We start from the raw sequence: 19,957 nt of genomic DNA, 5'->3' as shown, positions 1-19,957 counted from the left end.
GGAAGACCGCAACAACGCAGCTGTGCTGGAGCCCAGCAAGAGCTGCAGCACACACATCCCAGCTGGCAAGCAGCTCTGTGTACCAGAGCACATCCATCTGTGTCGAAGAGCACACAAGAGCGCCGGCGCATGCGGAAGATGCCGGTCTGTGCAGCACACCCGGTCACGGACCTGCGCCTCTGCCTGTTGTAGCTGGAGGATCCATTTCCCATTGAGTACAGGAGAAAATTACTGGGATCAGACACAGGCTATTCTCTTGCCCTTTCCTCTCCACATTCCATGGGTCAGAGTCACACTGACAAGGGGCTCTGGTCCCTTCCACCCAGTAGTGCTTGGCCAGCTGCAACATTTTGCCTACAGCCATACACAGGTTACTCAGGACAACACTTGCTGGTGCTGCAATAGGACAAGTTAGTCAAGTATCACTCCAGCAGGGTCACACAGCCCCAGCCGGGTCTGGCGGCCCTGACACCCAGGAATTAAGGACAGACTAAACCATCCTTTGGCCAGGGAAGGAAGGACAATGTTTTGGGCTGGGATGTCACGTATTAATAGGGACAAAGAACAATTTTCTGCCAAAGCTCAGCACTGTATGTCAGAACTGCTGGTTCTCCACAGATTTTTGCATTCCTGATCCTCACCATGTATGCACAGAGCCCTTCTCAGGGCAAAGAAACCAAGTTTTTGTCACACGGGGTCCCATGGGCTCCAGCAGCTTCCCCTGCACACCACCCCTCCTCTCATCAGGATGCTCCTGTCCCTGGGGTCCCTTCTAGGGAGGCAGGGGTGGAGATCCATAGTGCTCACTGTGTGTCATCAGCGAGGCCAAAGGCAGGGCCAACACCATGGTCATGGTGTCACCAAGATCACAACACTGGACAAGTACCTGAATGAAACACAGCAGGCACCAGCGGGACAGACCCAGCAATTTAAATGCATATGCTTAAATCAGCCTGTCACCACTGAAAGGATGGGCTTCCCTACAAGACCTGGGAGCCCCTGAGAGAGCAGCAATAACCTATGTGAGCTCTTAGACAAGGCTGGCTCCCTGCTGTAGCCCCTGCACAAAGGGGAAGCTGAGGGATGTGCCCTACACCCAGTTAGGGCAGCCAGGGACTGCTCCAATTTGAGCCAGACCATGATGATTTCCTGCCAGCCCCCCATTTGTGACTAATGGAGCAGTAACACCCCATCTGCAACACACCCCCTCCAGCCAGGCTGAGGGGAAGAGCAGAGAAGAGACAGCCAAGCTGCTCTTGCTTCTGACATCTCTCCCACACCAAGGGGATCCCTTGCAACTGCCTTGTGTTCCCCTTCTGCAGCCCAGGTGGCTAAGAAGAGTGGCAAAGCATCCCTCCAAAGTACAGTGACAAGACCTTGCTGCCTTCAAATAGCACGTTTCAGGTCAGCAAGCTAGGAACTGTCAACAGAGAGGAGCCACTTTATTCACCTACCTTTATGGTAGTAGCACACTTCTGCAGCACAGGTGATGCCAGAGGACAGGACGAGAAGAGAAGATTTGGGGCAACACCAGATGGAGAAGTTCAGGCGTTCTCAATGTCCACTCTAAGCAGCAAGATGTATACGAAGTTGATGCTTCTGCTGAAATGGTTCCTGGTTACAAGGACAGACACACAGAGCATGACTCAGAACAGGCCAGCTACCAAGGTGAACAGAAGTCATTATGGTTTCCGAGAGCCCCGAACCAAACATTCTATTTCTGGGTTCCCCTTCTGACAGCAGCTCTCTGCTCCGTACAGTTCTCCCTTCGTGGTGCTTGATAAAAGTAGAGCAGCCTCCAGGCTGCTAACTTAAGTGGTGGCTGCAGTGACCCTCATGGAGTATTCCCTGGGACTAGCTTTCATCTCCTAGACAGAGCCCAATGAAGCATCAGCCCTTTGTTCCAAAAAATCACATCCAAGGTCATCTGATTGAACATAAAGACCAGATGTGGAATTTCTTTAAATGAAAGCTTAGATGGGGGAGCATGCCTGTGCCAGGGGATGAAGCTGAACTGCCAAGTGCCTGCTAACCCAGCCTGAAAGTTTTAAGGACCGCCTTTTCTGGTCAGTAACACAAATCCAAGTTTGCTAAAATTGGAAAGCCCACCGTGTGGTTCCCAGCTGGCGCTCACCCTTCCTGCAAGCTGGAAACCCCTATTGTCTCAGCAGCCCTGATCAGCCCCCCGCCCTCACCAAGGGGATGCTCTTGTTGACTCAGCACATCCTGCAGCCCTCCATACACGTCCTGGGTGGGCTGGCCGGTTGGCTCACACCATCCAAAGCTCAAGATGGAAACTAGCTGTGTCCTGTTTCCACCTTGCTGTGGGAAGGCAAACAGAGGTTTCTGCCATCCATCCCTTCCCTAGCTTCTATTGCTGGACCCTCTGGTGCTGGGCTCCACAGGGCACCCTGAGCAGATGACTTTAAGCAGAGGGGCTAAGAAAGCAGCTAGAATAGGGCCTTCCTGCTTATCTACATGTGAAAAATCCAGTTTTAGCTTGGGCAGGCACTAAAAAGCCAACTTCCCTCTTCTGTCAAGGCAAAATGTGCCTGCAGGCACCCGGGACTGTCTCCTCTTCTGCATTTTGGAGAGACTCTCCCTTGCAGGCATTGCCTTTTACCCTCTGCAGCCTTCACAGGCTCACAGCAGGTTTGAGAGGCCCAAGTGCTAGCTACACCAGTGACGCTGCAAATTTAGGTGCTGGGGGGGGAAGGAGGGGGGGTGATGCAAATACCATGCAGGGGGGGCATTGAAACAAAACCAAACCACCCAAAAATCCCAAGGCAGAAGGCCTACACAAAGCCTACAGTCCTGGCCTCCTGGCTCCCAGCCTTGTGTTCAACACTCATTCATCTCAGTATACAGTTCCAGTTTTCACTCTGCTCTTAAAGCTCCCCATGAAGTTGCTCTCACTGACTTTCACAATTTCTTTTCTCTCTGCCCCACTTCCAGCAGGGACCTCAACCGCTGCTGCCTCCCAGCAAAAGGGTCTCCATGACCTTTGTAATTCAACACACTGGGAAAGGCTCAATCCATTCCCTCTATTCCTAGCCCAACACAGACCTTAAAAGCCCTCTTTGTTCCTGCTACAAACCCTATCCCACAACCGTGGCTTAACCCTTAGGGCACTGCCTCAAATAAAGAGTGCTTCACAGAAGCAAGGCGGGTTGCAGCATCCACGGGAAGCTGGACCTACCCTCCACCTACAAAAGAGCTGTGCTGACAATCTGCTGGTAGCTTGCAGGACACATCAGGTACACACAATGGGGCGGGAGGGAGGAGATGTCTCTGACCATCCTCCTCATCAGTACAATCTACCACCAAGACGTGCACGTGGGGACCCTGCGCCCCACACTGCTGCAGCGACATGGGACATGGGCTGGACTTTAGAGTCTCCTGGTTTTGCTCTGCCTGCCCTCAGTTCAGCAGGTTTATTACAAAACACGCTGCATCCAGGCAGATTTGGGGCCGCAAGGAAGGAATAGGGGTGAGGAAGGAAGCAGGTGGGACAGGGCACTCCCCTTGTCACTCCTGCAAGGACTCCTCTGCTCCTGCCCCCAGGTACAGCCATTGCTCCATGCCCAGGTCCAAAGCAGAGACAGCGAGGGATGCCACGTCGCTACCTCTGCAGCCTGCATGTAGGCGAGAGCGCAGTGACGGCAGTCCCGACTCTTGCCTTATCTGAGATAAGCTCAGACCCATATCCTGAGCAGCAGCTCATAAATCACACGTTGTAGGAAGCAGTGCCACGGGATTGTCCATAATCATACGCCCTGCACATGGTAATGCAGAGGGGATGGAAGGTGCAGCCAGCCCCCCCTGCCCTAGCGTGATCCCTGGCACAGGAGAAGGCAGTATGGAGCAAGGGCTGCTTTGCGGCACCGAAAAATGCCAGCTCTGCAGCTGGGATGGAACAGAGCTGCCCTGCAGCACCCTGAAACACCAGCTCCACAGCAGACAGAGCAGGCTTGCACCGCTGCACCCCAAAACACCACCTCTGCAGACAGGATGGGGTAGGGCCACCTTGCAGCACCCCAACACGCCATTTCCTACCAGCTGCTGTAACTTCCCCTCTGCCCCTTTCCGGTCCCACTCCACCCTTCCCTGCTCTCCAGGCCACTGGGAAACTGAGTCACGGTGTGCTGTCCCTACCCTGAGGAGGGAGAGTGGGTGGGCAGCCCGCAGCACTGGGCACAGCATGGGAAGTAGGGCAAGGGTGGCAGTGACACCTCTGAAAACCTCAGCGATAGGGAGAGATAAAGATACCCACATGTCCTATACTAAGCAGCTATCTGAATTACGAGCCTCCCCCGTTCCCACCTCTCTCGAAGCAGAAGTTGGCCCCACTTTGCTGCTGGCCATATAGACTGTACCCAGCTCTGCTGGGTTATATCTGGCCTCGTGGAATGACCCACGCGCTCTCTGGCACCAGAGCGGACAGGGACATGCAGGGCTCTGCACCAGATACATGTAACTTAGCATGGCCCAGAAAAGAAAGGTAATGCCACATAGGAATAAAAAAAAAAAAAAAAAAAAAAAAAATTAAAGACCCAGATAGAGCATTATAAAACAGAAGAGTGCTCTGGCATCCAAATGGCTGGTAGGGGACTGGATGCTTCCTTGAGAGCAGGTCATTGTATTCTTTACTTTAAAAGATTCGTGTCTGAGTAAAGACTTGGATTTTCTGGTCCAGCGCTAGGAGCTGATAAGTTTCCAGTTACTGACCTCAGCCTCTCTGTTTTTACCACACACCTCCAAAAACCCTTTTGAGGGCCTCCTTACTAGTTAAACTTCCCAGGACCAGGCCCATAGCAGTGTTCACCCACACCAGCATCTTTTAAAATCCCTATACCTGGTGCGATAGCAAATCACCACTCATCTATCCACCTTGCAGGCAGAGAAGCTAAAGCTTAAAGATTTGTTCATTCAGGCTTCAGGTCAGACATCTCACTAATGTTATTAAAGTTATGGTTTCTTTACTGCTTTTCTCATGATCGCAATGAGGTTAAGAGCCCAGCATTCTCCAGTTCAGCTGGGCCACCGAATGGGAAAGCAGAGCTCAAGCTGCGGAAAATGCACAGCTATTATGCACTGCTCATCTGCAAATCTCCTGGCATCTTTCCCTAGGCTCCTATCTCTTGGTTGCCTTGCTCCACCTTCCTAGGGACTCTTTGAAAACAGACCCTTTCACCCCTCCTCCATAAGCCTGTTCAGGTGGTATTTGCTGTTGTTGTCACACAAAATACAACGTTATTGCCAATACCCTTGCCCCCACTTTATCTCCCAGGACAACATAACAGTAGATTAAACTCATTATCCCCTATCACTTTATGGCACAATCTTTTCAATTCTCTGTTAACACACATCTGAGACATATCGAGTTTCAGGCAGGCTCACTCCAAAGGAAAATCCCTGCTCTTTCCTTACAAGGAGTTGCACAAGCAATACCTTTTCTTTTCAGTAGCAAAAAAAAGCTCAAACCAAACTGACATCACCAACAAAAAAAAAACCCAAACCAAAAAACACTCCAAAAAACCCACTTGGAGGTTCCCTTAAGGACAGAACTTGACTTTTCTTTCCAGACTACCACTTTGGTTAGACCTTTCCCAGGTTCTGGATGGTAGCATTCTCACTACTGCTCACACTGGTACAGCTCCATCAGCAACGTTTGGAGCTGTGTAGTGAGGAAGCTTTCAAGGGTTAGATGCCTTTTCCTTCTCAAAAGCAACCAGCACATGAACTCAGGCATTTCCTGGTAAACTGTTGCTCCTTGCTTCCAGCCTCTGCTACAGGGGTGGCCTCTGATAGCAGCCTTCCTCCGGAAACACCACTGCGTTTTGCTCAGTTACTCTAACAGTATGATACTGTAGGGAAACAGAATTAAACAGAGCTGTAATCTATAATAAATCATTCCTACTGAGCTGCCAGGGAGATAGCTCCACAGGAGAAAGAGAGGAGATCTAAGTCTGTTTCCTCAACAAACCTAAGCCATGAAACCACCTTTCGGTTACAGGGAACAGGCACAGCAGCAAGAGGAGCACTTTAAGGGTGGCAGATTGATGCCACCGTTTTTTGTGTTCTCTCTATCCAGATTTATCACATGGCCAGGGCAGATCATCGCAAATACCTCAAGATCCCAGACTGTGAGCCCAGGGGAGGGGTCAGCAGACCACACCCAGAAAAAAAAGCCTGAGAATATCCTAGTTCCTCAAAAACTGCTCATATTTTCAGCTGTTGCTGCTCCTAGAAGATGAACTGAAAGCAAAGCTCAGACCTGCTACTTGATGCCATAACTGCTTTATTTTGCTGGCAGCCACAGCAGAGAGGACCTTGAGAATTACCCTCTTTGTCCACCACTGGCCCAGCTATGCTAATCTCATCAATAACACAAACACTGGTACAGAAAGGACTCGAGTGACTGTGCTAACCTGTCCGCACTAAACTCTCTCTGCACAGCTACAGCAGCACTGACTGGCAGTGAGAAAACCCCAGTGCACAGAGTCCAGGCACTTTCCCCCCGGCTCTCAGTTGAGCAAAGAGTTGGCTCTTGCAAACTATTCTTTATGCATCTTCCAGACAGGGCAATCTATCCAGCACTGCTCGGCTCATCTATCTTCGCACAATTTAGGGAATGCAGGTAGAAGCACCCACCAAGTCAAAGTTTCCTCTTGGTCCCAATGATGCATAATCTCTCTGCTGAAATCCCCAGCACTTTTTCTGCCACAGCAGCATTAAGGTTGCTCCTGGTGTCCAGAAGGACACTGGCCATTTTTTCAGAGTGACACTGCTTAGGATGGTGCCTCCATCTGACTACTAGCAGGTATGCATGTCCCAGACTTGCCTAAGGCGATGGCAGCAGCAAAGCGCAGCAGCACGTAACCCACACAGTACTTTCCGAACCTCAGCGCTGCAGCTCAGCCAGGAGGAAATCTCTCTTGGCTGCCTCCCTCTAAATGCTTATTCCAGCACTGCCTGTCTTAACTCCTCCCCAAATCGGGAGCAGAGTATGTGACCCCACAGCCTTTGGGCTTTTCCGATCCTCTGTGTTGTGCTCTAAAAATGTGTAGTATGAACAGGCAAGACAGAAAAAGGGGGAGCAGCACTTCAAAGATGACAGTTACAACTCAGCAGATCACAGTGCCCAGGAGCTTGAGTCTTGGGCAAGGATTTCAGCATGCGAGGTGCTGTACAAATGCCAAAAGAGAAAACACCCTCTGCCCTAGAAACCAGCAATTCATACCCCAACACACACACATAACCCATAGCCTTAACAGCTAGGCTCTGCATCCACTCCATCATATTTCATAGCACATCTTGGGGCCTCAGTCCAGAGGAAAGACCAGAAACAACAGGCTGTGAAAGCAGGGTCAAAGGGAACTATGGTTTGGCTCAGTGGATCCTGACCATGCTCCACCATCATCTGTACTCGTAACATATTGTAACGCCAATTCTCACACCAAGTGCTGAAGGTCACATACGTGAAGAGCTGTGCTTGAGCTGCTGATGTGAAATTGCCTTCAGTGTCAGGTACCAGTGTCCCAGCTTCCTCCATGGGAAAGAAGCTCCAGCTGCGAGCGCAGAGTAAGCTGTTACCTTCTGAAAAGGGAAGGAACCTGCCGGGAAGCAGGAGGGAGGAAGCACACTGCTGTCTGCCGCAGGTGGCTTTTCCAGAGGCTCCATGTTCCAGCTTCCACCTCCTTGTTTGCTCTCCCGTGGGAACAGTAGGGTCTGGAGACCAGGGGACATTTTACAAAAAAGTGTAGCCTATTTGGGATATTTAAGATGACTGGAACTGTAGCACTGGACAGTCTATACAGATCTTATAATCACCCTAAATCAGAGATGGATGCTATGGCAGATTGGAAATGGTGAAACAGTTTTCAGAGGAATTTCTGAGGCTTTGTACCCCAGTTCAGAGCTGGATGGAGGGGTCACAGCTCAGGTAAGGATCATGACATTTGTGAGTGCAGGGCCAATTGGGCAGCTCACAGACAGGCATCCTTTCCCCTCCAGTTTTGCGTGAACATCCTAGTCCCAGACAAACTCTGGCCACAGGCACTACAGCAGTGTGTGCCACCCGATGGCAACCCCACACGTCTGACTTCAGAGCATTCAGAGCATCCTCTGAAGGTGGCACAGGTTCCTTCCCCTCTTGTTCTGGGCTGGGCACGGAGCTGCGGGCAGGGCGTTGTAGCTCACTGCGAGCACTGACCTTTGAGAGGTGTAATGAGAGAGGTTTACAGCTCGCACAGCCATCCATGTTGAGACGGGCAAACTGTGCTTGCTGCCAGCCGGTCCCTTCCCCCCTGGCTCGCATCCAGGGCTTTAGGCACATCGTGGATGACAGGTCAGGTCTCAGTCATGCTCACATTATGACCAGGCTGGAGCCGGCTTCCTGACCTGTTCTCTCTGCACAGCGAGCGGCACCATGTTCCCTGCTTCCTTCAGCAACAGGAGCCAGCTCTCTACCAGCATCTGGCAAGGGGTCTGCCCAAAGGCAGCTTCAGAAATGTTTAACCTCTCCTTTACCTGTCCAGGGGATGGTCTCAGACCATCCTCAGAGGTCTCACTAGAGCATCTGCTCTCCATCAGAGTACAGATACCCCAGAGCAAGACAAACTGGCTGTGCGAGGTGGACAGCACGGTACAGGGCCAGGCATCCTGGGAAGATGCAGGCATGGCTGGAGCCACTTGCATTGATTAACTGAGGATAAGCAAGGGCAGCAGAATGACTTGCTTTCCTCCGTGGTACAGTGAGAGGGCTCAGGAGACTGGTTTCTTTCTCGCTGGGCCTGCTCTGCAACTCAAGGCTTCAAATAGAACAGGTCTGCAAACAGGAGCTGCCTGCCCATTCCCCAATAAGGGGTGAAAGAGGGGAGAAGGACAAAACACCCCTGGCCATCCACCCTGAGGCTGCTGCCTGAGGAGAACAGCTCCAGATGCCAGATTGTCACACAGGAGCCCAGCGGTGCTGAGCCCATGGCACGGCTGGGACAGGGCTGCATCAAGGGCTGCGGCAGGTTGCACATTTGCCCCAGCCGCTCCTCCGTCGCATGCTGCAGAAAGAGCGATGCAGCGATGCTGCCAGCGGTGAGTTGCCATAGCAATCCCCCCAAGCATGCCCTCCTGCCTCCCTCCTTTGTCTCTGCTGCCCCAAGCCTTGCGTCCCCTCCCCGCTGCCCCACACATAAAACCTGCTGCACAACACCCAAGAGCCTCCACGTGCTCCTAAAGGGCTGTTCGTCACCCCAAGGAAGGAAAGGGGGGAGAGGTGGAAGCCCCCCCCCCCCCACAAGCCATCATCCCCACCTGCTTCACGGGCAAGGTGCCTACTCTGGACCCGGGGGCATCACACCGCACTGTACCCAGTCCCGAGGTGCGACACAGGAGAGCTGGGCAGCCAGACTTGGGGTGTAGAGGCCCCTCTAGCCGCACTCCCTGTCGTGCTGTGGCAGGCAGGGATGCTTCAACATCACTGCCTGCTCTGTGGCTGTGACACGCAGCCCCTGCCCAGACCAGACCACCACAACACGGCTGCCTGCAGGTCAGAAAGCCCTATGAGCTCTTTCTGCCTTGTGGCAGCACCAGGTTTGATGGAAATGGAGGTCCCAGACTCTTCTTGCTGCAGGCTGGCAGGCATCTCCTAAGTCTCTGTTCTTCAGTCCTAGCCCATTTCCACTTCAGGCAGGCCTGCTCTGTTGCACCGAACCTCACTGTGGCTTGAGCCGGAGACAGGATCCTGCTTCGCTTCCTGTCCTAAAAACTGTTGTCTACTGTTGCTATGTGCTGCTAAACAGTTACCCAACCCCGTGTGTAAGCAGAGCTCCTCTCCCTTTCACCTCTCCCACACGGGCGCAAGATGCAAGGGGAAGACAAAGGACCCTGCTGAACCACACTCAGGTGTGATACCTGCCAATATCTTTCAATCAATGAATTTAATGACTTAACAGAAGGGATAAAAAACAACTTCTAAAAGCTCTGCTTCCCTACCCATTCTGCCCTTCCCCAGATCTAGTAGGGCCCACCACAACTGGTTACATCACTTGAGGGTTATAGCAGAAGGTAGCAAAGCCTCAGTCCTGATCCAGGATGAGTCAGGGAGCTCAGGAGACCATGCAGCTTCCTTCTGATACCATCAACCATGTCTTAGGCTAAAAATAAAGATGGGCCAAAACTGCAGAGCCACGTCTTGCCTCAACATGAAACTTAGCAAAGCTCAGCGCTAAGCTCAGCGCTGCTGAAAAATCACCTGAGCAGGTGGAAACCAAAAAGTGCAGAGAAGCCAAAAGTCTTGGTTGTACAAACAAGGGAGAGGCCAGGAGGCCTCACCCTGTGCTGCGCTGGGCTGGAGGATGGTGGTGGCAGATGCCAAGAAGCCATCCAGCCGTACAGAGAGGGCCAGAGCTGGGCTCTCATCTCACTTGGCTGTGGGCTTTTGAGTATTCCCACTCCCAGAGGTTTCACGGAAGACTGTTTTCTGCGCTGCATGCGCCCATCCGAGACAACAGGAACGGACTGCTGTAAACAGGAAGGATGCTGCATTTTTGGCAGGAAAAGGCTGGAAAGCTGCAGCCTGCTTCCCACCATGCAATGCGTGGGCATCCACAAAGCAAGGTCCGAAGTGTGCTTGGTACTAGGGCTAAAAAAGGGGGTCACGTATACATCTGATATGGCTTAGACACTTTAGGTAAGTGAGGAATTCAAAGTTCTTCCTAATCCCTGGGACGCTATGCCCCAGCAAAACCTTCGCACATGAGGATACGGGACTCCCACATAGCTCTTAGCAGGGAGCCGCAGGATCGCACACAAATAGGAGCTCAGAGGGACATCGGCAATGTTCAGAGACCTAAAATTAGCCTCAGCAGATGATCCTCTGCTCCATTCTTGGGAGCGGCGAGAACCGAACAAGGATCCAGCTGTCCCAACACTCCCATGAACAGGATCTTTGAATGCTCGACCTACTTGCAACAGAGATGGTAGGGCAAAAAGGGGATTCCTTGCATAACTCCAGTGCCAATACTGATGAGAAACCCAGGGCCCCATCTCTGAAGGAGGAGCAGCATTTTCTTGGAGTTTCCAGTGGAAAGAAGACCTACTCCTAGATCAGCTGGTCAGACCAAGGGGCCATGGCAGCCCACACATGCTAAGAGTGGGCTGAAGGATGTTAGGCTAACCACTTTCTGTTGAAGATATAACCTCCACTTTTCCCAGTCTTTGAGTTTGCCAGCAAAGCGTTCCATCCCATTCCCGACAGAGGCACTGCAAGTCTGTCCAAGGGTCTGCAAGCTGTACCAGCTTCCAGGTTACTGCGAGCTGCACTAAACTGAACTAACGTGGTTAATTCAGCCCGAATATAAGTTCACTGATATCACCTGGGTTAGGCAATATCCAAACCAGAGAGAAGAGGTTCATGCTGTGACCAAGTAATGGGAGAAGGTGCTGCATTACACATATACGGGAGATTTGCTGTCCCTGGAGGTATCAAGCTATTTGGCAGCAAGCAAGGGGGAAGGAAAGCCTACTTGCTGGTGGGGTGGTGTGAGAAGCAGAGAAGGCCTTGATGCTAGGCAAGCACTGCTAAGCAGTAATGAAAACATCTCATCATTATCAACACTGCTCTCAGCACAAATCCAAGACATAGCCCTGTACTAGCTACTGTGAAGAAAATTAACTCTATCCCAGCCAAAACCAGCACACAGACACTTCAGAGAAGAGTCACACAGCCTGGGCAGCCATGTGTCCTAAACAGCAGCTTCCCCACATAATGTCTCCTGGCCAAATCGTACCCGAGCTCTGGGGTGAGAGCGGGGCTCGGCCTCCCACCCTGGAGGCACAGTGCCGATGAGGGCTCCCTTCCCGGTGAGAGCACACCATGCAGGTGGGGTGGGCACTGCTGGATCCCAGGCAGGCAAGCAAGCATCCAGGCACAGGGACAGGGCGGGAAACCCGCAGCAGTCTCAGCCTGCTCCAGGCTGGTTACCTCTGACCAGCAAAGGCCTGACCTTCACATTTCTTGACAATAACAATACAAAGACTACCAGTCCTGAAACACTTCACTGTCACTCTAAGCCTCATACACCATGGCCAAGGGACTCTTCGAGCTACAAAATCCTGGGAAAATGCAGGCAGAGCTCAACTGGTTCTGACAGAAAGCAGGATCGCATCTGCTACGAGCTCTGGGTGAAGTCTCAGCTCTGTTTGTCAAGGTGAAGGACAGCAAGCAGTGGAGACCAGCAGCTGGGAAATGCTCCCGTTCAATATTGCTGCTACATTGAAGGACGAGTGCAGAAAGCAGCACAGAGTGCAAGTTCCCAAGGGTTTAAAACATAGTGCCCTTGAGCTCCTGACAATTGTGTGCAGGGTTTAACCGTCTTAACAGCACCAGTCGCACACATCCAGGCTCCCTTCACCACACTGTCAGCCAGGTGAGAGGCAGGAGCACCCAGCAAGCCTGGGTGATGGGAGCACCTCACCTGGGAGCACCTCACCTACTCTACAGAGCTGTCCGTACGGGTCAAGGGGAGGAGAGCATGGGGTTTCCCTGCTTCTTCACACAGCCCTGGTGAAGGAAGAGAAACTGGTGATGATTGAACAGGTACTAACCATGGTGTAGGGCTGAAGCAGACAGGAAAGAAAGTTCTTCGCAGTCAGGGCTTGTGGTGTGGTCTTGGGGTTTCTTCGTCTGGCTGTCTTGTGTCACCTGGAAAAACAAGCACACAGACACATGTTCAGGTCAGCTGGTAAATACCCTACCCATGGAAGAAGACCTTCCCAACGCTGGGCAGGCAGTAATTGCTCATCGAAGCCAAACAAGTTAGTGGCCTATGCACAGAAGCGAGAGACCCTGAGCACCCCAGCACCTTGAAGATCCCACCGTATCTTTTACCAGTGCTGAGGCCGCCCCTCCAGCTGCAGCCCTGACTCACTCCCAGGGTTCCAGTTGTCACCCCAGTTCCTTGCATCACTCTGGGTGGGTGTTTTGTTGGTTCCCCAGAGAGGGCTGCTAAGGTCACTGCCACTGTCCCCCTTCCCCAGATTATCAGTGGGAAGTAAAGTCCCTTCTGTGCCCTTGGCTTTGTTCTTCTACACCTGGGCAGCTGTATGTACTGGCTTTGCCAGTACTCGAGTGGGTGCACTGGCGTATGGTTTATCTGCAAGAACAGACTCTGGCTGTGGTCCCCACAGGCCACTTGCTAAACCACCCCATGTGGACATGGAGCCAGAGCAGGGAGGGCGAAACTCCACTGCTGGAGAGACACTGCTCCCAACAACCCAAAGAGACCAAGCCAAATCCACAGCCGCAGCGTTTCCCAGGCTACAGTGAAGGGGGAAAACGACAACTTAATAGAAATCTCCGAGAGGCCTGCCAACACCGTCACAAAGACGTTGTTTAAGACTCCTCCCTGGGCTCCCACTGCTGTAATCGCAGACTACTGGAGATCACACTGTGTGGGGACTAGGTGCTTGTGCCCAGCACGTCCTGAAAACCAGGACAACATCGGGCTCCCCAAAACCAGGTCTGACATTCCCCTGGCCACAGGCACAACAAGCAAAAGCTGCTTAGGGGCAGTCCCCACTCCCCAGCCTGCCCTCCCACAGGGGTAATCACCCTGTGGTACCACCCGCAGCACAACCCAGCTCCGACCAGAGCTGCAGCACCAGCGAGCAGAGCACTGCAGGCAGCCACACTGCCGGTCCCCCAGAAGCACAGCCTTTACATCGTGATGTGGGAAGGCACCCCCAAGTTAGCTCACTGGTGCACCGGCCCTTGAAACAGTTAGGAAGGCACCCAGAAAGTTTGTGCTTAATGTCAGCTGCACCTACAGAGCTAGCAGTTCAACCTGCACCAGCGTCCCAGGAGAGGTCCCACCTGGAAGCTGTACCAGATAGTCACCAGGGCTATGGTTTTGGTATATTTTTGGTACAAGCAAAACAAGCCCCAGTAAGTGTAGCATGCGTATATGTAAATACACACATACTTAAAACCCTCCACCAATTCCCTGCTCTATTACACTACCTTTCAGAGAAAGCTTGAAAGGCTCTAAGCTTGAGCAGTGACAAGAATTGCTTTGGACATGGCTGAAGTACTGCCACCCACATACTGCTGCAGCACAGGAAGCGATGGCAGTGTATCTGACAGGGATGGGTTGAAAACACTCCCCAGGAAGAATGCAATTACCCCAAATGGACTGAGGCCGGGAGATCTGGATTATCACCTCAGCTCTTGCATAAAGGACTTTGCATCTTTGTTCACTTCCAACAAGAATCACAGGGTTGACATCGGCCCTGGCCCAGGACATGGATTCATTACTAAAAAGCACTTCCAGCTGAATCACTAACTGCACTTTTTGCAGCACACAGGACTCCTTTGGAGGCTTTGCATCCAAGTATTGTTCTACCCTCACGCTGCTTAGCTGGGGGGTTGTCAGGCCACAACATAGGCGACTATGACTGCAAACCACCAGCCAGTCCTGAAAAAGCTCTCTGAAATGCAGAGCATGTGAGCTCAGCTGCTCTTCATTCAAGATTCACAACCAGCTGAAGACACTGACAGAAACAGGGGAAAAACATGTTAATTGGCAGCTGTGCATTCACGAGGCCAAGCAAGGGAGACCGTGATAGAGACTAGCAAAGGCAAAGGGAGAATGAAGATTTGCAAAGACACTTCCCAGTCAAAGACTATAATTTTTAAAGCAAACCTCAAACTTTGTGGGATCAAGTTCTCTAGAGCTTACATTCACCTGGCTCACTTGCTCACGAGCAAAAGCAAAATGGAAAAACAAAGGAAGAGAGCTGGTCAGAAAACAGGCTCCAGGGATCGGAGCTGCCAGGCGCTGCAGACAGAAGGAAGGATCAGAAACACGCAGTGGGGTTACCAGGACACAGGGGCCCACACAACCCGCTGGAGGAAGGAGGTCCCTGGGAGTGATGAGAGGTGGAGAGGCATCAGGCAAAACCCTCCCACAGAAGACTCTCACTGCCAAATAACCTGCAACAACACCCTCCAGAAGCCATCTGTTCACTTACAAATGTCTCCCTTCGGGATTTCTCTCCCGTATTGCCCTTCACACCTGTCCTGCTTCAAACCCGACTCATTAATTCCTCCAGCCATGGAAGCCTCCGATAATTTGATTACAGCTCCATTGACAGTGTGCTGGGGACACCACTTTTCTAACCACTACGGCTTCACTTTTTCTTTCACATCTGTGGTTGCACACCTACAAACGACACATTTTCTTATTCTGCATCCAGGAAGCGTCCTGTCCCCCAGGCATTGTGCCTTTCCACACACCACACGATGCTGCCTACAAAACGTAGAAGGGGACAAGCGTGGGCAGGCCCAGAGCAGTAAGGGCAGGTAAAGGCCTCAGGAAGATTCAAGAGTCATTGACTCTCAAGAGTCAGATCAGTAAGTATCCCCTCGAACCACCCTCAGATCCAGAAGCAGTGGGGAAGTTTGGGGCGTCTCTGCCCTCTGCTACTCAGAGTGGCCGTGCAGAAACGGGCCAGGGCAAGCAGCTGGCAGCAGACAGCAAGGAGGAAGACCAGGGATGCAGATGTGCCTCCCTGCCCTCAGAGGTCCCTCAAACACATGGAGGGAACTTCCTTTCCTCCTACCGCTCCGCACGTTCGGAAGACCTGAAACTGCCGAGGGAACGGGTTGGGAAAGCTCAGCACGACCGCAGAGGGACGGTGCTTGGCTGGGGGGGCTTCATCTGCCTTGGAGGAAGCCACCAGGAGTGAAACAGCAACCCTACCAGTAAAATTAAAATGATCTGTTATTCCCTAAAGTCCATTTCTGGAGAGGGCAGCCGTGAAGAACAGAGCATCAAGAGCTGCTCTACCCAGCTTGCTACAAGGGCAAGGGAGCAGGGGAGCCCCTCAGCGAGCTGTGCCTCGAATAGCAGGGTTCCCAAAGTTAGTGCAGGATGGCCCGGCCAGCTTTCCTTCTGGCGGTGGGTAAGAAACTCTCGCACAGGGAGCAGAAACAAGGCGGGCGAGTGGCAGAGCTGAAACGGCCCCAGCCCTGCCCCACCTGCAGGCCGGACCTCGGTCCAGAAACCCAGCTCCCCAAGGACCACAGCTCTACAGCTGGGGTGACAGGAGGGCTCTGCTGTCCCCACACACCCTGGCCACCCCAGGGTCCGTACGAAGGGACGCGTTCGAGCTCCACGAGAGTTAGCAGGAACCCGGCAAAACGCTGTGGGAGCAGCTGCTGCGGATGAGATGAAGGTAGGTGCTGTCTCCCCTGCGAGAGACACCGTGGCAGCAGTGTCCCACCCTGACCCAAACCCTGTACAAACCTCCCTGACCATCCAGCTCCCACCGCTGCCCTGCTCTCAGCACAGGCAGGGCTGCCAGGAGGCTGCAGATGTCAGCCTGCCGCGATGCCCAAACTGGCGGCTGGGCTGCATGGAGGGAGCTGCATGCTGGGACATGTAGTCCCTACCAGGGCCCTGCCGCTCACTCACGCCAAGACCCGCACGATACGAATCGCTGCTGTGAAATAAGGCGGTGGTGATGCTTTACAGGACGACTTAATTGTCGCAGTCCTCAACCCCCTTCTAAAGCACAGACCAGCCAAAAGTAACCCTAGCACTATCACCTTGGGAGTTTTCTCCCGTTTCACCTGCCAGACCTTGTTCACCTTCTGCATGTGTTAGCAAGTTTGCCGAGACTTTCGTTTGTGGCAGGGTTCCGTCCTGCTCCACCACCACACAAAGTCCCAACTGCCCCTCTTTGCTAAAGGCTAACAGACACAATTCAGGTTGATAAGCAGATCTCTGCTTGCGCGATGCTTTTTAAAAAGGCACCGAGTAGAAGTGACTTTTAAAATACCATAAGACACAGCACAGCATTCCTCTACCGTACGTCTTCCACACCAGCCGCAAACTCCACGCTCCTTCCTTAAAAAATAAACGGAGCCTGGAAACCCCGGAGATAAGTCTATGCCCCTGCTACACGTCACCCGATGGATCGTGTTCACAGGCGGGTTGCGAGCAAGCCCACCGCCCCAGCTCCCACCGCACAGCCATCCCCTCCGCCTTCCCTGACGCACAGCAGCTTTCTCGGGACTGCCAAGAGTACGCCGCGCACCGCCTGCGTGATTTCTGTAGAAGCGGGGTGCCTCGGCCGCAGCAAAACGCTTGAAAACCCCACCGGGTCTGTAGCTGCTGATTCGGGGCGCATAAACGTGTCCCCCCCACCACTCCCCCCACCCCGCGACGGGTCCTTCCACCCGTGGCGGCTGTCACCAGAGGGCAGCAGCCCCCTCGCCGCGAAGGGTTCGCACCCGCTCCCATGCCGTTTTCGCAGCCCCACGGGGCAGGTGCCGGCCAAGCGGGCGCTGGACAAGCCACGTCTCCCGCTCCCCACCTCGGCGGGTTGAGCGGCCGCGACACGGGGTGGCAGCTCCGGGTCTCCGGCACGCTCCCACCCACCACCGCCGGTCCCCTCGAGCAGGGGGCCATCCCCGGGGGGACAAGAACGGCCACCGAGTCCCGGCCGGGGCTGGGTTTGAGCTGATGCCCGGGAGGAGGAGGAGGAGGAGGCCTCATCCTGTCGGCAGAGCCGTGGACAGGCTGTCCCTGGCCATGTCATGGCGGAGAGGACGTGGCCATGGTGGGCGAGACCAGGGGCAGCACAGCCTCCCCGAGCTGCCGGGGGCCGTGGCGGGGGGCTGCCCGCTGGGATGGGGGGTTGGGGGGGGGACGACGGACACCCCCGAGGCGCAGCCTGCGCCGCCCGAGCCCCAGCCCCAGCCCACTCCTCCTGGGCAGCAGCTCTGCTCACAGCCCCGCTGTGCCCCCCCGCCAACCGCCCAGCCCCCGTCCAGATCTGACTCCGCCAGACCTTCCTACCGCAGCCCCCCCTCCAGAGGCCACACATACCCCCGGGCACCGACCCCCCGGCAAGGGGGGGGGGCACAGTGTCCCTGCCACAACCTCCCCTCCCCACCAAAGCCGCTCTACGGCCACACCGCCGCCTGCCGCAGGCTGACCCCCGCCCCGGCACCTCCCGCCGCAGCTTCCCCCGGTCCCAGCCACCCCCCCCGGCCGGTGCCAGCACTCCCGGCTCCAGCCCCCCCCCCGGCTCAGAGCCCCCCATCCCGCTCGCAGCCCCCCACCCCGGTACTACCCGATCACGGCCGCCGCTCCCCCCGCCCCGGCCGAGGCCCCTCTCCCCCCCCCCCGCCGCCCCAGCCCCAGCTCTCGCTCGTCCCCGTTCGCCCCCCCCACCCCGGTCAAGGCCCCCAGTCCCAGCGCCCCGTCCCGAACCTTCTGGAACCGGGTAGGGGGTGAGACGGGGGCGACGGGGACCGAGGACATTAACCTCTCCCACGCCGGACAGGCGACCCGTCCCCGTCTCGTGTCCCCGCTCCCCGGTGCCCGGTTCTGCTCCCGTGTCCCCCCCGGCCCGGCACAACCCGGTCTTACCCTCCGCGGCCCCGCCGGACCCAGCAGCGCCAGCGCCACCGCCACCTCCACCGCCGCCGCCGCCGCCGCCGCCGCCACCTCCGCCGCCACCTCCACCGCCACCTCCACCGCCACCTCCGCCACCCTCCTCCTCCTCCTCCTCCGCCGCCGCCGCCGCCGCCGCCGCCGCCGCCGCCGCCGCCGCCGCCTCCTCCTCCTCCTCCTCCTCCTCCTCCGCCTCCTCCTCCTCCTCCTCCTCCTCCGCCGCCGCCGCCGCGGCAGCCCCAACTGCTGCGCGGCTCCGTCCGCTCCTTCCGGGTGCCGGCCGAGGACACTCCCGCTGGGCCCGCCTCCCCGGCGCTGATTGGTGCGCTGGGCGGGGCAGGGCGCGGGGCGAGGCGAGCGGTTGGGCTTTGCGGCCAATGGGCGGGCGGAGAGGCGGTGATGCGCCGGACTGAGATCCCGCCCTCTCCCCGCCCCCTCCACGTGCGGGTGTGTGATGACAGCGGGGAAGGGGCGGGCCCAGGCGAGGCGGCTCCTCATTGGCCGCCGGCGGCGGGGGGCGGGGCCTGGCTCAGCGCTGGGGTGGGGGGCTGCCGCCGCCCCGACTCTTCGCCTCTGCCAGGCTGACCTTTAACCTCTGACCTGACCCCGGCCTGCGAGCGGGGCGCCGGGCCCGGGCCACGGCCCCACGGCCGCGACGTGTCCCGGCCCCACAGAGGCGGCCCACAGCCGCCCCATGGGCACAGCGTGTCTCGGCCCCACGGGCGCAGCCCCCCCGACCCCACGGGCGCGGTGTGTCCCACCCCACGGCCACACTCACAGGCACGGTATGTCCCCACCCCACGGGCACCCTTCCCCCCCCACCATCCCAACCCCACGGACGTGGCATGTCCCAGCCCCACAGACACGTCCACGTCCCCGTCCCCGGGCCCCACGGACATGGCCTCCCTCCCCCAGGTGGGACCCCCAGCGTGTCCCCCGCCTCACGGAGATGGAGATGTCCCGAGTGGGGGTGCCCCACGGGCCCGGCCTGCCAGCCACCCACGCAGCTGGGCTGGGAGCTGGCTGTGGGTTTTGGGCCGGTGGGGGCAGCAGCCCCCGGGAAATGGCTGCTCAGAAATACTGAAGCGCCAGGCGGCCGTGGGGCTCCGGGTCTCTGTCACCCACCGGCGGGGACCCTGGCAGGACCCACTGCCCCAAGGGGCAGCAGCCTGGGGCTCGCCAGCCTGACCGTGGGCAGCTTGAGTCGGGGAAGAGACACCTTGCTTTCAGCAATTTTGGGTGAAGCTCAGTAAAGACCAGTCCCCCGGCCAACTCACCTCGTTCCTCGGTGAGCCACAGCTGCAACGCCGCTCTAAAAATAGTGGGGACCGGTACCGCCAATGATAAATATAACCAAGATCTCGTCTTCTAACGGTGCTAGCGTGCAGCGAGCTGGATGCGAACCGGCAGCACACCGGCTGCCGAGATCCAACACCCCACTCGCCTTGCTGCCGGTCTGGGGGCATTATTTTCGGAGCTGCCGTCATGGACAA

The 19,957-nt window shown here is 55.6% G+C and overlaps 1 protein-coding gene across 4 annotated transcripts in view; it reads right to left on the bottom strand.

Moving 5' to 3' along the window:
* The window catches only part of FAM214B (family with sequence similarity 214 member B), a 39,632-nt gene extending 21,125 nt beyond the window's left edge, over window positions 1–18,507 (bottom strand). For 2 of the 4 annotated variants that reach the window (XM_030004958.1, XM_030004960.1), the window contains exons 1-2: window positions 18,441–18,507; window positions 12,607–12,703 (exon numbers count right to left, since the gene is read on the bottom strand). The gene's annotated coding sequence lies outside the window, so the exon portion shown is untranslated. Of the gene's footprint in view, window positions 1–1,454; window positions 1,615–12,606; window positions 12,704–18,281; window positions 18,301–18,440 lie in introns of those variants that run through there. The other 2 variants (XM_030004956.1, XM_030004957.2) reach the window with 2 other exon arrangements.
* Between the last annotated feature and the right edge of the window lie 1,450 nt (window positions 18,508–19,957).

This window comes from Aquila chrysaetos, chromosome Z, assembly GCF_900496995.4.
Source record: "Aquila chrysaetos chrysaetos chromosome Z, bAquChr1.4, whole genome shotgun sequence".
Taxonomy (NCBI): domain Eukaryota; kingdom Metazoa; phylum Chordata; class Aves; order Accipitriformes; family Accipitridae; genus Aquila; species Aquila chrysaetos.
Note: the sequence above shows the minus strand (reverse complement) of the source record. Positions and strands in the feature narration are given on the sequence as shown.